This window comes from Bison bison, unplaced genomic scaffold (genome assembly GCF_000754665.1).
Source record: "Bison bison bison isolate TAMUID 2011002044 unplaced genomic scaffold, Bison_UMD1.0 scf7180017864485, whole genome shotgun sequence".
NCBI classification, from domain to species: domain Eukaryota; kingdom Metazoa; phylum Chordata; class Mammalia; order Artiodactyla; family Bovidae; genus Bison; species Bison bison.
In genome coordinates, this window is record NW_011495045.1 from 7,032,054 (window position 1) to 7,046,207 (window position 14,154).

Consider the following 14,154-nt stretch of genomic DNA (forward strand, 5'->3'; position numbering starts at 1 on the left):
GTCTGTATAACAAAGTATAAATGGGACCATAATTTTGTAAGCAACTATGTAGAATAGGCTCCCCCGGTGGCTCAGATGGTAAAGAATCTGCCTGTAATGGGGAGACCTAGGGGTTCGATCCCTGGGTCAGGAAGATCCCTTGGAGAAAGGAATGGCAATCCACTCTAATATTCTTGCCTGGAGAATTCCATGGACAGAGGAGCTTGGCAGGCTACAGTCCATGAGGTCACCAAGAGTCAGACACGACTGAGCAACTCACACACACACACACACACACACACACAGAATGCTAGCATGCTTAGAAGAGGAGTGACCCAACCGTACATAGATCTACAGGGACAAACCTTGGTTTAGTCACTTAACATGTTGCATTTCATCTGAAAAACAGAGTAATGATCTATAGCATTTCTGCAAGGATTACATAAAAATGTATGTGATACCAATCTGTAAACCCTCAAGTACTATGCATAAATGTAAAGAGGCAGAGTTACTGATTTGCTGGTTGTATTTTCCTACTGCTGCTGCTAAGTCACTTCAGTTGTGTCCGACTCTGTGTGATCCCATAGACAACAGCCCACCAGGCTCCCCCGTCCCTGGGATTCTCCAGGCAGGAACACTGGAGTGGGTTGCTGCGAGGGTCCAGCCCCAGCAGGATCCAGGGGTACCCTCAGGATGATGGCATAGGCGATAAGGAAAGTAAAAAGACAGAGAAAGAGAGGCTTGATCTTCCTTGGTTTACACAGAAAGCCAATAAATCTCCTGTGTTCCAAGGAGTCATCCTGAAAGAAGAACAGAGAGAGAAAAGGAGAGAAAAGGAAAAAAGAATGACATGGGGAGACCAAGCTTCAGTGAGCGAGGCCCATAACTTTATTTTCAAAAGGAACTTTTATACCTTGACTTGCGTATAGAGGGAAATGAAAGATGGAAAGTCATACAGAGTCAGCCCAAACATTACATCTGTTTTGTCTTTATCGAAACCAGGATTTTCTCTACATACCTTTCCCATAAAAAATGTTGTGTACAATAGCTTCTGGCCTTGGAGGCCTGTGGAAATTTTATGACCCTTTTTTGATAAAGGCTGATCAGCCAGAAAACTTGTTTTCCCTTAAAGTGTTTCTTCTTTATTTCTCCCAGCCTCAGAAAGTACTAAACAGAGTTACATTCTCACGGAGCAAAGGTGTAGTGGGTCACAACAAAGAAAGAACCAATTAGCTCAAAGGTCTGATGTGGTTAATTCCAAGGCTGCTACTTGTTTTTCTTACATTCCAACTATGTTAACCAATGCACCCCCAGGTGCACAATGGATAAGGGATATGGGCACTTGGCAGCAAACATTGGCCCAGTAATGAAGCCCTTTATCAGTACTATCTATTCTAATAATTTTTCATCCCTTAAAGGACTCTAAGCTCATTAGGACTTTTGGAATGTTTTGGCTTCCCACGCCTTTCAAGGTTGGGGAGTTGTGAACAATCATGTGTTAATTGCAAGAATATGGATAAACCTGTCAGGCAAGCTAGAAAGCCATTAGAGGGGTTAAAATAGAAATATTCCTTTCATGCCCAGGAGACTTATTAACTAAAGCCCTAAGTTGACTTTTTCCAGAGAAAGGTGGTCGGGGATAGCCCCCTGTTAATGTCAGAAGAGTTGGTGAAAGGCACAAAATAGTAAGACAGACAGATTCTGGTTTTGGGGTAGATGCTCGAGCAGATCCAGGGGGTCCCTTGAGGCCTGATCCGCCTTTGCCTGTCAGGTTCTCTCCGCATGAGCTTTGTTATGGGTGGGATCTCCCGTGGTGGCTCCCGGCAGGTTGCCATTTCCTTCTCCAATGCGTGAAAGTGAAAAGTGAAAGGGAAGTCGCTCAGTCATGTCCGACTCTTAGCGACCCCATGGACTGCAGCCTACCAGGCTCCTCCACCCATGGGATTTTCCAGGCAAGGGTACTGGAGTGGGGTGCCATTGCCTTCTCCGTGTATTTCCTAATGCAGATACTAATCACAATTCAATCAACATGAAAAGTTAAAACATATTTTAAGCTACAGAAGTGTTATTGAAAGTTGTACATAAAACAAAGAAAGCAAGTTTTGAATAATTTAAATAATCACTATCACTTAATATTTGTAGGTTAAAATTTTTACATTAAGAATAACTATAAAATGCTGATTTACTTTTAGTAAGTCATATACATAATCAGTCTTGCTTTCTTACCATTTGAAGTATTTTTACAAATTACCATCCCCCTTTTGAATGCTCTAACAATGTAATTTAACTTAATGTTTACATATAAAAGACACTCAAATTATTACTGATTCTAACAGTGATGGTAATGTTGGCTGTCAATATTTGAAGAACTAAAATACAATGAATAAGATATATTTAACACAAACTATAGTGAAAAAAATTTAATCTTCTTTAAATGATTAAAAAATCTCTTCAAGATCTTGGCTTGCTCTAGGAATCATCATTATAAATGTAAATAATTATGCAGTAGTTTAGCAACAACTCAGCTATCTAAGCACAGTGGTAAGGAATTTATTTTAACATGTGTTTTTTAGCATAAGTTAAATATATGCAATCCCAATATTCTCCAAATTATTCATACTATTTTGGATTAATTTTATCAACCATAATATACCATAATTAAAATTAAACCTAATAACATTCAATACTTAGTTTTTATACCTTTCAAGGAAAACTATTAAGTAGAATAGAATATGTAGTTATATAAGGTATACACAGCTATCTTACTCAATTTTTACTCTGATTTTCCATTTACAAATGTTTCCTCTATAGTTTATGCTTTGAATTTTTCTTATACTAAGATCTTAAAGAAACCTATTTTTAAAATCTTCACTGTCCTATTAAATCCACAGCCTTTCCTTTCTTCCTCATCTTCCAATGGCTAGTTTCTATCTTTTGTTTACCCCCATTAGCTCTCTAAGAGATCATAAATAAAGAATCATCTTTATTTGATGCATTTGAACAATGAAAGGGAAAGAACATATATGCTGCCAAGTTGAGCAGTAAAAATTAATAATCTTCCTATTACTAGTCTTCTGTACTGTAACAAGTTTAAAAACTCAAAAATTTTTGACTCATGAAAAAAATAAAAAGAAAGCAAAAGAGGGACACTGAAGTATGAATTTTTCATAGCTGACCCAAAAAAGGTAATTCTGAGACCTATTACTGATAGTGTTTATGTCCTACCCATGTTTACTTTAACAGCATATTTATAAGCATTCATGTAATACTTTTCATAATTATATTATATACCAGTTGACATATTGAATCCAAAGCTTTAAAGAAAAAATAAAGAAAAGCTCTGTAAGAAATCTCTAATCATGCAACTAGTGTAGAATATATTTTGCATTAAAAAAAAAAAAAGACTTTAAAATTAGAAAACAGGAATTACCAAGAATTCCTGGTGACTTTCTGAATTCTACATTTGTAATTGCACCAAACCTAATTCTCATATTAAACCTCTGAAAATACATGGATAAAATACTTTATGAATTTAGACTGCAGCACTGGAAATAAAAAATAACTAAAAGAAGATAACATACCTAGTAATTTTTCTAGGAAAAATAAGATACCTAGTAATTTTTACCAGGAAATAAAAAGACAAGAACGGTATTTAGATAAAAGATAAAAGAACAGTATTTAGAGCATCAGATGTTTATATACCTTGTAGAGAATAAACAGTTAATAAAGATAGATGAAATTTTAACAGATAAAAATGAAAACAATCTCCTAAGATTCAAAGAATCAAAGTTAAAGTTGGAAATTTTGCCCTATTAAAGGAGGAAACAGACAGAACAGGCTCCATCTTGAAAGCAGGACTCCATCTTGGGCCAGACTGTGGACTTTGAGCTAGGTGCCCAGTATCTATGGAAACGACATACCAACTGGAAAACCAGGCCCCCTGGATGGAAGAGCCCCAGGGCTCGTACCTAGACTCTCTGTTGCCTAAAAGAATACCCTAATTATCTGTGTAACTGAATAGAATCATGAAGTCTATTATGCTTATTGGGGTATGACCACAGGCCTATTGATAATTTTCCACTGTTAACTACCTAGGCTTAAGGCATATGAATCACGGGTTAACTTTGATTGTATCTTTCTTTTCCTTTATTCAGACTAGTTTCAGGGAATTTGGGGAGGTGGGTATGGGCATGCACACTTAGGGTATATAAGGTTTTTCAGAAAAACTGGTCAGGGTCTTTGGCTAAGAGGAGACTCTGCCTTGGGCCCGCCGGTGTAATAAACTGCACTCCACTATCTGCATTGTACTTCTGAGTGAGTTTGTTTCCCAGAATGCGTGGCTACAACATTTGGTGCATGGGCCAGGAAACTCCTCACTTTGAGGAGACAAGACCCATTTGGGACTACTTTGAGGCCTTGCGGCTCGAATCTTCTAGAGGGGGGGAAGGAGCCTTGCCCTTCTGGAAGGATTCTGCTTCTGAATGCCCGCACCTTTCACGTTAGCAGGTAGTGGATGGCAGCAGGGGAACTGATTGCTCAGGTGAGGAGGAACCCACCCAGCAGGGTGGAAGAGGGGGCCTGACCACCCCCTGGGAGGGATTAGAAGGGGCACAGACCCACAGGAGCCTAAAATAGGCAGGTGGCAATGATTGCTTGTACACAAGTTGACGAGCGTGTTAGGGCTTAGGAAGGAAATTTGTGAAGGTCATTTAGGAGGTGGTGTCCATGCTGTCTAGGGGAAATTTATTACCGAGCAATTGCCAGGGGATTTTTAGGAAAAGAAACTTGGTTTTTGTGTGCTCGTATTCTGCCCTCCCCAAGGTGGTGTCTCATCTGCTATGAAATTCTTGACCCCCTCGGAATTCTCAGGCTAGAAGGAGGGGGATACATAAGTGAGTACGAAATGGCTTTTCTGGAGATGGCCTGGGACATGGGATATGTAACCCATCTGTATTTTCATCTGCATCTGATAAAGCCCACCAAGGCAGAATGGACTTTAAAAGTTAAGGGAGAAAAACAGTCTTGGATCACGTGGTGTTCTGGTTCGGCTGTTGTGACTGGCAGGTGAAGACACGCTGGTCCCCCTTCTCCCTCTGGGATCTGGCAGGTAAGACTGTTCTCACCCCAATTAGGAAGGAGGCAGAACGGCAATTTAAGTGTCACTGAGTGGAAATATCAGACATACATAGGGTACTGAGAACTTCGTAGACAGAACGAAAAGGAAAAGTAGAAGAAGGTCCGAGAAGGCAAGCAAGATGGGGAGAAGTGAAGCTAAGGCAACTGTGTTGGAGTGCATGACTAAAAATTTAAAGAAGGGATTTGGAGGAGACTATGGGGTGAAGATGAAGCCTAACCACCTCCACATATTCTGTGAGGTTGAATGGCCCCCTATGGGAGTAGGATGGCCACCAGAGAACACCATGAACTTACAAATAGTGGAAGCAGTATACACTGTAGTCACAGGAGAGCCAGGACACCTGGATCAATATCCATATACTGACTCATGGCTAGGGTTAGCTCAAGACCCTCCTAGTTGGACAAGGTTCTGTATCCAGAAGGGAAAGGGAAAATATTAATGGCGCAAAAATTTGACTGATGATCAAAAGGGAAATTCTACAGGATTTGGACGGGGATGACCTGACTCTTCCCCCATACTGGATAATGACGCGCCCGCCTCCCAATGCTCTACCAGGACCGGAGGCCGCCTTACTGCCCAATCCAGGGCCAGATGAAGTTCCTGCAGCAGCCACTGCTCTTCCACCAGCTCTCCTGGATTTCATAGAGCCGCCCTTTTGGCAGGCTCCAACAGCAATGGAGACCTCTGGTCAATACCCCCAGAATTCCACCTCAGCTGGACCGCCTAGATTGTATCCCCCTCTCCCGGTGAGTACTGATGGGAAGGGGGGAAGAAAACAGCAAATAGACAGAGGCTGCGCTTCGCCAAGGAACAGGGGGAAAGAACCCCACTACAGATGCCCCTCAGAGAACTACAACAGCCTCCGGTTCAGGACGCCTGGGGCACTACCGTCTGCCCCCTGTAGCCTATTATTGCCAGACATTTTCCTTTACGGATATATTAAACTGGCAGAGACATGCTCCACCCTACTCGGGGGAGCCACAAGCCATGATTAGGCTAATGGAGACTAGTTTTCGAACCCACCACCCTACATAGGATGACATAATCCAACTATTAGTCTCCCTTTTCAGCACTGAGGAAAGACACAGGATCCTAACTGAGGCCAGAAAATGGTTAAGAGAAATGGCACCTGAGGGTACTGCAAACCCGCAGAGGTGGGCAGAAGGAGCCACCCCTGAGGAGAGGCCCAATTGTGACTGTAACACAGAAGAGAGGGGCCACCTGGAGAGATATCAGGTGACTATTTTACAAGGTCTCAAGAAGGGGGCCCAAAAAGCCATGCATATCACAAAACCCTCCAAAGTGATTCAAAGGGAAAGCGAATCACCCTCTGAATTCTACGAAAGACTGTTTGAGACCTGTAGACTTTATACACCAGTAGACCCAGCCAGAGGCTACTGGGTCTCAGATGGTGATAAATGCAGCCTTTGTGTCTCTAGCCTACCCTGAAAATATCAGATGGGGGGACACCAAGTGACTCATGAATTTTTATACATCCCTGAATGCTCAGTACCTTTGTTAGGAAGAGACTTGCTGTCTAAACTAGGGGCACAAGTGACCTTTCCCCCCACAAAAGACTCACTGTTTGAGTGGGCCCAACCACCTATTTACTCTTCCTCTCAGTAACCCCTCAAGATGAATGCAGGTTGCACGATCTCCAGGAAGGGAAACCAGACAGGCTAAACAGTCGCGCGTGAGAGAGTTAACTCAACAATTCCCACAGGTCTGGGTGGAAGACAACCTACCCCAAGCTTGCAAAACAAGTTCCACTGGTAACAGAACTCAAACCTGGTACAATTACATCAGCACCCACCTTGGGCCTGCCAGACTTTGCTAAGCCATTTACTCTTCACATGACTGAAAAGGACAAGGTGGCTGTGGGAGTGTTGTCCCAGACTTTGGGGACATGGGACAGACCAGTGACTTATAATCAGCTGGACAATGTTGCCACTGGTGGCCAGGATGCTTAACAGGCAGTTGCTGCAGTTGCCTTACTGGTCTGGGAGGCAACCAAGCTGACTTTGGGACAAGATTTGTTCGTAAACATGAGGTCAATGCTCTCCTGCGAGGGGACCCCCATAAATGGCTGTCAACATCCCGGATTACTCAATACCAGGGACTGTTATGTGAGAACCCCCATGTTACTACTGAGCCTTGTCAGGCCCTGAATCTGGCCACTCTCTTTCTTGTGGGAGAAGGTGGGCCTTCACATGATTACTAGGAAATATGCCAGCAGACCTGACTTGAGAGACCAGCCAATGCCGGACCCAGATTGGGTCCTGTACACCAATGGCACCAGCCTGGTGAAACAAGGACAGTGACTGTCGGGACATGCAGTAGTCATGGAAGAAACCATCGTTGAGGCTCGCTCTCTGCCATCACACTGGTCCGCTCAACAGGCTGAACTATATGCTCCAATCCAGGCCCTCCAGCTGTCAAAAGGTAAGAAGACAAACATTTACACAGATTCCAGGTATGCTTTTGCCACACTACAGGGCTCGGTATAAGGAGAGAGGCCTTTGACAGCTCGTGAAAAAGATATTAAAAATAAGGAAGCAATTAAGACCCTATTAGATGCTGCCTGGGAACCAGAAAGGGTTGCAGTCATACACTGCTGAGGACGTCAAAAAGAGGATACCCCTCGGGCTCTGGAAACAGTCTAGCAGTTAAGACCACTAAAACAGCAGCCGAGGGCTTGGGGGTGACAAGTGAAGCCCCTATTAAAGGTCTCATATTGGCGGAGCTCCCTGAGCTAACGCTAGACTCTCCAAAATACAATGAAGCCCAAAAGCGACTAGCCAAAGCAGAAGGGGCCATCAAGACTGAAAAGGGATGGTGGGAATTGCCAAGTGGCAAATTCTTGGTACTGGAGGAACTTCCACCCACTCTGGTAAGCCAAACACACCAAGCGACCCATCTAGGCCATGATAAACTGGAAGAGCTAATTTGAAAATATTTCTTGGTTCCCCACCTCTCTTCCCTATGCAGGACAATATCTCAGAACTGCACTGCCTGCTCACAGGTCAATGCTGCCTCTCAGCACAGACAGAAACCTCCAGGGATTCAGGTAAAAGGCACGCTGCCCTTTGAACACCTGGAAGTGGACTTCACTGAAATGAAACCTCACTGACACTACCATTACCTGCTGGTCATGGTATATACATTCTCAGGATGGGAGGAAGTTTTTCTACCCGCACTGAAAGAGCATCAAAAGTAGCCTGGTGCCTGCTTAGGGAGATAGTTTCCAGATTTGGATTTCCTACCAGCATTGGATCGGACAATGGCCCAGATTTAGTAGCTGATTTAGTATAACAAGTAAGCAAAACTTTAAACATCAAGTGGAAATTACATACAGCATATAGGCCCCAGCGTTCTGGGACGGTGGAAGGAACCAACTGGACACTTAAAGAGACAGTCTCCAAGTGGATCTTAGAGACTGACTGTTCCTGGGTGGACTTGTTTCTGATGGCTCTGCTCAGACTCAGGATGACCCCACAGTCCCATGGCTCTTCTCTGTACAAAATTGTGTATAGGAGGCCCCCTCCCATAATAAAACAGGTGCCAACAAATTTGCCTCAGGTAAGGGGACATGAGATTTCACAGCAGATGGAACAACTGGGTAAGGTAATAAATCAGGTAACTAAGTTTGTACAACACAAGCTGGAATCAAGATTGCCAGGAGAAATATCAAGAACCTCAGATATGCAGATGACACCACCCTTATGGCAGAAAGTGAAGAGGAACTAGAGAGACTCTTGATGAAAGTGAAAGTGGAGAATGAAAAAGTTGGCTTAAAGCTCAACATTCAAAAAACAAAGATCATGGCATATGGTCCCATCACTTCATAGGAAATAGATGGGGAAACAGTGTCAGACTTTATTTTTGGGGGACTCCAAAATCACTGCAGATGGGACTGCAGCCATGAAATTAAAAGATGCTTACTCCTTGGAAGGAGAGTTATGTCCAACCTAGATAGCATATTCAAAAGCAGAGACATTACTTTGCCAACAAAGGTCCGTCTAGTCAAGGCTATGGTTTTTCCTGTGGTCATGTATGGCTGGGAGAGTTGGATTGTGAAGAAGACTGAGTGCCAAAGAATTGATGCTTTCGAACTGTGGTGTTGGAGAAGACTCTTGAGAGTCCCTTGGACTGCAAGGAGGCCCAACCTGTCCATTCTGAAGGAGATCAGCTCTGGGATTTCTTTGGAAGGAATGATGCTAAAGCTGAAACTCCAGTACTTTGGCACCTCATGAGAAGAGTTGATTCATTGAAAAAGACCCTGATGCTGGGAGGGATTGGGGGCAGGAGAAGGGGACGACAGAGGATGAGATGGCTGGGTGGCATCTCATCCTCTCAGGATGGCATCTCAGGCTAAACATCTGAATATTTGCTGCCAAAAAAAAAAAAAAAAAGATAAAACTAAATAAGTTTAAAGTATCTTTTTGTCCATATATACCATAAACAGCATTCTCATTAAGTATGGAATTGACATTCTCTAAAGTCACTAACATATTTTATTGACAAACATTAGAATTAGAAAATGGAAAATAAACATATATGATTTAAAATTTTACTTTAAGTTTAGAAATAGCATATTTTTATACCTCAAGAATGTCAAATTCTTCTTCAAGTTCTTCTAAAGAAGCTTCTTCTTCTATATGGAATGAATACAATGAACATGAGATGACTAAGACATTTGGCTATAAATGGAATTTCAGCCATATGACTTTTTTCAACTGACCTCCCCTCCTCTGTTCTTGCTGATTCCAATTCATTTTTCTGATTCCAACACAGGTTTAATCTAATATTCATAAACTACAGTTCTGATGACTATTTTCATGCTCAAAAGCTGCTTTCCCAAAGTTGAAATCTTTAGTCTTATGTTCAGGTCCTCTCAAACTCTGTTCTGAATGAACTGTTATTTCCCAAGACTCTCCTTGGGGAGAGTCTCTCATGGGGCATGAGACTAGTATTGGCTTGTCAATATCAGCAGATTTGAAACTGAAGTGAGAGAATGCTACATAAAATGCCATAACTCAAATTTGTAGCTGTAGATTGCCTTCTAGGTTAGGCACAATTCTAGATGATATACATAAACAGGTAAAACTACATCCAAGAAGTCAGAATAGCTAGTGACTTTAATACTAAGGTGAACACCGAAATCAGATTGATTATATTCTTTGCAGCCAAAGATGGAGAAACTCTTTACAGTCAGCAAAAAAAAAAAAAGACTGGGAGCTGACTGTGGCTCATATCATGAACTGCTTATTGCCAAATTCAGGCTGAAATTGAAGAAAGTGGGGAGCCCATTCAGGTATTGAAAGGTTGTTGTTGAATCACACGAAGACACCGGGATTCTTGGCCCCTGGAGGAGAAGAATTCAATCCGGGGCCAGGGACGAGGCTTGATCGCTCAGAGCTTTTGTGTAATAAAGTTTTATTAAAGTATAAAGGAGATAGAGAAAGCTTCTGACATAGACATCAGAAGGGGGCAAAAGAGTACCCACTTGCTAGTGTTAGCAATGAAGTTATATACTCTCCAACGAATCCAAAGAATGTCTGGAGGTTGTAAATACCTCACCAGACCTACTCCCATAATTTACATTTTAGGGTAACAGAATTAGCCAGAAGGTTTAATCCAGAGACTGTCCTCAGGCAGGATACATTATTGTTATATAATCCTAAGGAATGTAGAGAAGGAAAAAAAATTTGTCCTTTCTTCCTCCTTGAGAATTCCAGACCCCTCTCTCCTTGGGGACCCCTAGACTCCTTATCAACCTGCCTAGGAAATTACTCTCTCATTCCCCCCTTATCTTTTAGGATAATTATGTTGCCTAGGGAAAAGGGGCGTCGTTCTCGTTCCATAACTGCTTCCGAGCTGACAAGGGGCGTTGTCCCTAAATTGGTGAGGCAACATATTCTCCTAATCCTCATATTGAGGATATCTGATCCAGGGGCCCCAAATAGTAGTTGGAGGAAGCTACAGCAGTAGCAGGAGTTTGAGCAACCATTTGTAACTTAAAAGCTTTCATGCGGCTAGAAACAAATTCAGTTATACAGTTACAGATGCAGGGAGCCGTGTTGGGAAGCGTAGTACAAAATAGCTGTAAAAGGAGAAAGTCCTTGGGAAAATGGTGAAGGGCCAGAAGTACCTGGCTTTGTACATGGACAGAAAAACATCTCCTGCCTTTGGTTATGCTCGGTGCCAAGATTTAATAATAAATAGGGATGTTACTTGTGAAAGCGGGTTGTGGGATAAGCCCATGAGTCATTTAGAGCGCGCTGTCCTTGAAATGTTTTTACTGATTATGTGTTAACTCCGTATGCACTCTGCTGGCCGTATACTTTAAGCTCTTTGTTTCTGCTTCTATAAAAAAGCTTGACTGCAGAAATAAACTTGTCAGTCCCTGCAAGAGACTGTCCGAGTGTCATTCTTTCAGGTTCGTTGCTTCCAAGTCCCGGGGAGAAAATCCCCAACAAGTGGCGCCACGAACAGGGATTTGAAAAGAAGGCTGAACAAAGCGATGAGCCCCTGCAGAAAGAGGTAAGTAGGATGGGACAACATAGCAGTAAAATTCCTTTCATTTCTATAATGCATCATTTTTTGAAACAAAACGGTGTTAATGTTTCAAGAGATCAGTTGAACGACTGCTATCATATTTTACTGGAACAATTCATGGTTCCCAGAAGAGGGGACACTCAATCTAGACATATAGAAAAGGGTTAAAAATAATGTTTTGCGAGCATGTCGGCAAGGGTTACATGGTCACTCATACGGGCTATCATAGAACAAATTGAAAGACATACATTGATTTGGAAGTAAAAACTATTCAATCTTTACATGAATATGAGCATAAGGAACAAGATATGCAAGGTGCTTTGAAATATAAGAATGTTATGCTCAATCAGACACAATCCTTAGAAAAACAACTTAGAGACATATATATACAGGATATGTCAAAACTGAAGCCACTTGGAACGGAGGTCATTTCATTCAACGGACAGCCCAAATCTAAGGTTTTTCCTTCTGCTCCACCTGTAACAGCAATTGCTAACTTTGCTCATACTAATCATTTCACTCCTCCTCGGGAGATGCCTGCTTGCGCTTTCGCTTTCCCAATGCAATTTAATCAACCTGCCCAAGACCAAAATACTTGGGCTAATCTAGATTTTGGCATGTTGTCTAGCTTTAAGAAAGCATGCACTCTGTATGGACCTACTTCTCCTTACTGTATAGAATTTCTCAGAGGATGGGCTGACCATTGGATGCCATATGATTTTTTTTCAAGTAGCAAAGACAGTTCTAAATCCTCAACAATTACTGCAATGGCAAATGTGGGTTAATGATGAGGCCCGACAGCTGATGATTGACAAGCAATCTCATGGTAACCCTGCCAATTTAACCTATGATATACTCACTGGAACAAGAGCCATGGCCGATATGATTGTGCAGTTAGCTAATATTACCCCTCAGATGTTACATTTCATTAAAGAAACTGCCTGCAGGGCATAAGCAAAGGTTGATAGCACTAACTCTTATGGTTCATTTGTTAAGAATATTCAAGGACATGAGGAGGAATATTCTCAATTTATAGGAAAATTAAAGGATGCAATTGAAAAATCTATTAAGGATGTGACTTTACAAAATATTATTTTAAAACAACTTGCTTTTGAAAATGCTAATGAGGAATGTCAATCCATGCTTAGACCAATTTGAGAGACTGGCTCTCTTGTGGAATGTTTGAAAGCATATAGGGATATCAGATCTAGTTCCCATAGAGCAAAATTGGCAACATTGGAAACCTTTAATGTACAAAAAGCTGCTAATGCCAAATGTTTTAACTGTGGGAAGCCCAGCCATATGAAAAAGCAATGTCGCATGTCAACACAGGCCAGAAAAAATAATACTACTTCTAATAAGAAGAGACCCCCAGGAATATGTCCAAGATGTAAAAAGGGGTTCCACTGGCTGAATGAATGTCATTCTAAATTTGATAAGGATGGAAACACCTTGAACCCCAGTGCACAGCAAAAACAACAGGGAAACTAATAAAGGGGCCGTCCTCTAGCCCCACTACAAAAGGAGGACCTAATGTTATGATGCTACAAGCAGTTACATCTAAGAATGCTTGCATTGATATACCTAGTCCTTATGATATGGAACTATTAGAATTATACAACCCCCACAAAATTCCCACTGGATATTATGGCCCGATTCCACCCAGGACAATGGGACTGATTTTGGGACGTAGTAGCTGCACAATGAGAGGTTTAATGGTATTGACCGGTGTTGTGGATGAAGATTATGAAGGGGAAATACATATTATGGTAAATGTTGTGAAAATGGGAAATGTATACTTACAAAAAAGGGAACATTTTGCACAATTATTACTTTTACCATATGTCAAACCAATGAAGGCATCTGATAAAGTTCGGCAGGGAGGCTTTGGCAGTACCAACCTTACTGCTGCACTATCTACCTTATTAAAGGAACATCGGAAACCCATGCTTACTTTACGCATACAGGGAAAGAATTTCACAGGCATGTTAGATACTGGAGCTAACATTTCAATCATTAGAGATGCAAAATGGCCCCTTGATTGGGATAAGGTTATAGCTCCTTCTAGACTATTAGAAGTAAATGAAACTAATGCCACACAAACTTTTGTCAATGCATCCTATTTACAAATGTATCAGATCAGATCAGTCGCTCAGTCGTGTCCGACTCTTTGCGACCCCATGAATCACAGCACGCCAGGCCTCCCTGTCCATCACCAACTCCCGGAGTTCAATCAGACTCACGTCCATCGAGTCAGCGATGCCACCCAGCCATCTCATCCTCTGTCGTCCCCTTTTCCTCCTGCCCCCAATCCCTCCCAGCATCAGAGTCTTTTCCAATGAGTCAACTCTTCGCATGAGGTGGCCAAAGTACTGGAGTTTCAGCTTTAGCATCATTCCTTCCAAAGAAATCCCAGGGCTGATCTCCTTCAGAATGGACTGGTTGGATCTTCTTGCAGTCCAAGGGACTCTCAAGAGTCT

At 42.1% G+C, this 14,154-nt stretch overlaps 1 long non-coding RNA gene across 1 annotated transcript in view; it reads left to right on the forward strand.

The window, feature by feature from the left end:
- The first annotated feature begins 11,326 nt into the window (after window positions 1-11,326).
- Window positions 11,327-14,154, forward strand: part of LOC105005050 — a 7,408-nt gene continuing 4,580 nt past the window's right edge. The window contains exon 1 of the long non-coding RNA XR_827281.1: window positions 11,327-11,659. This is a non-coding gene — a long non-coding RNA (uncharacterized LOC105005050). The remainder of the gene's footprint in view (window positions 11,660-14,154) is intronic.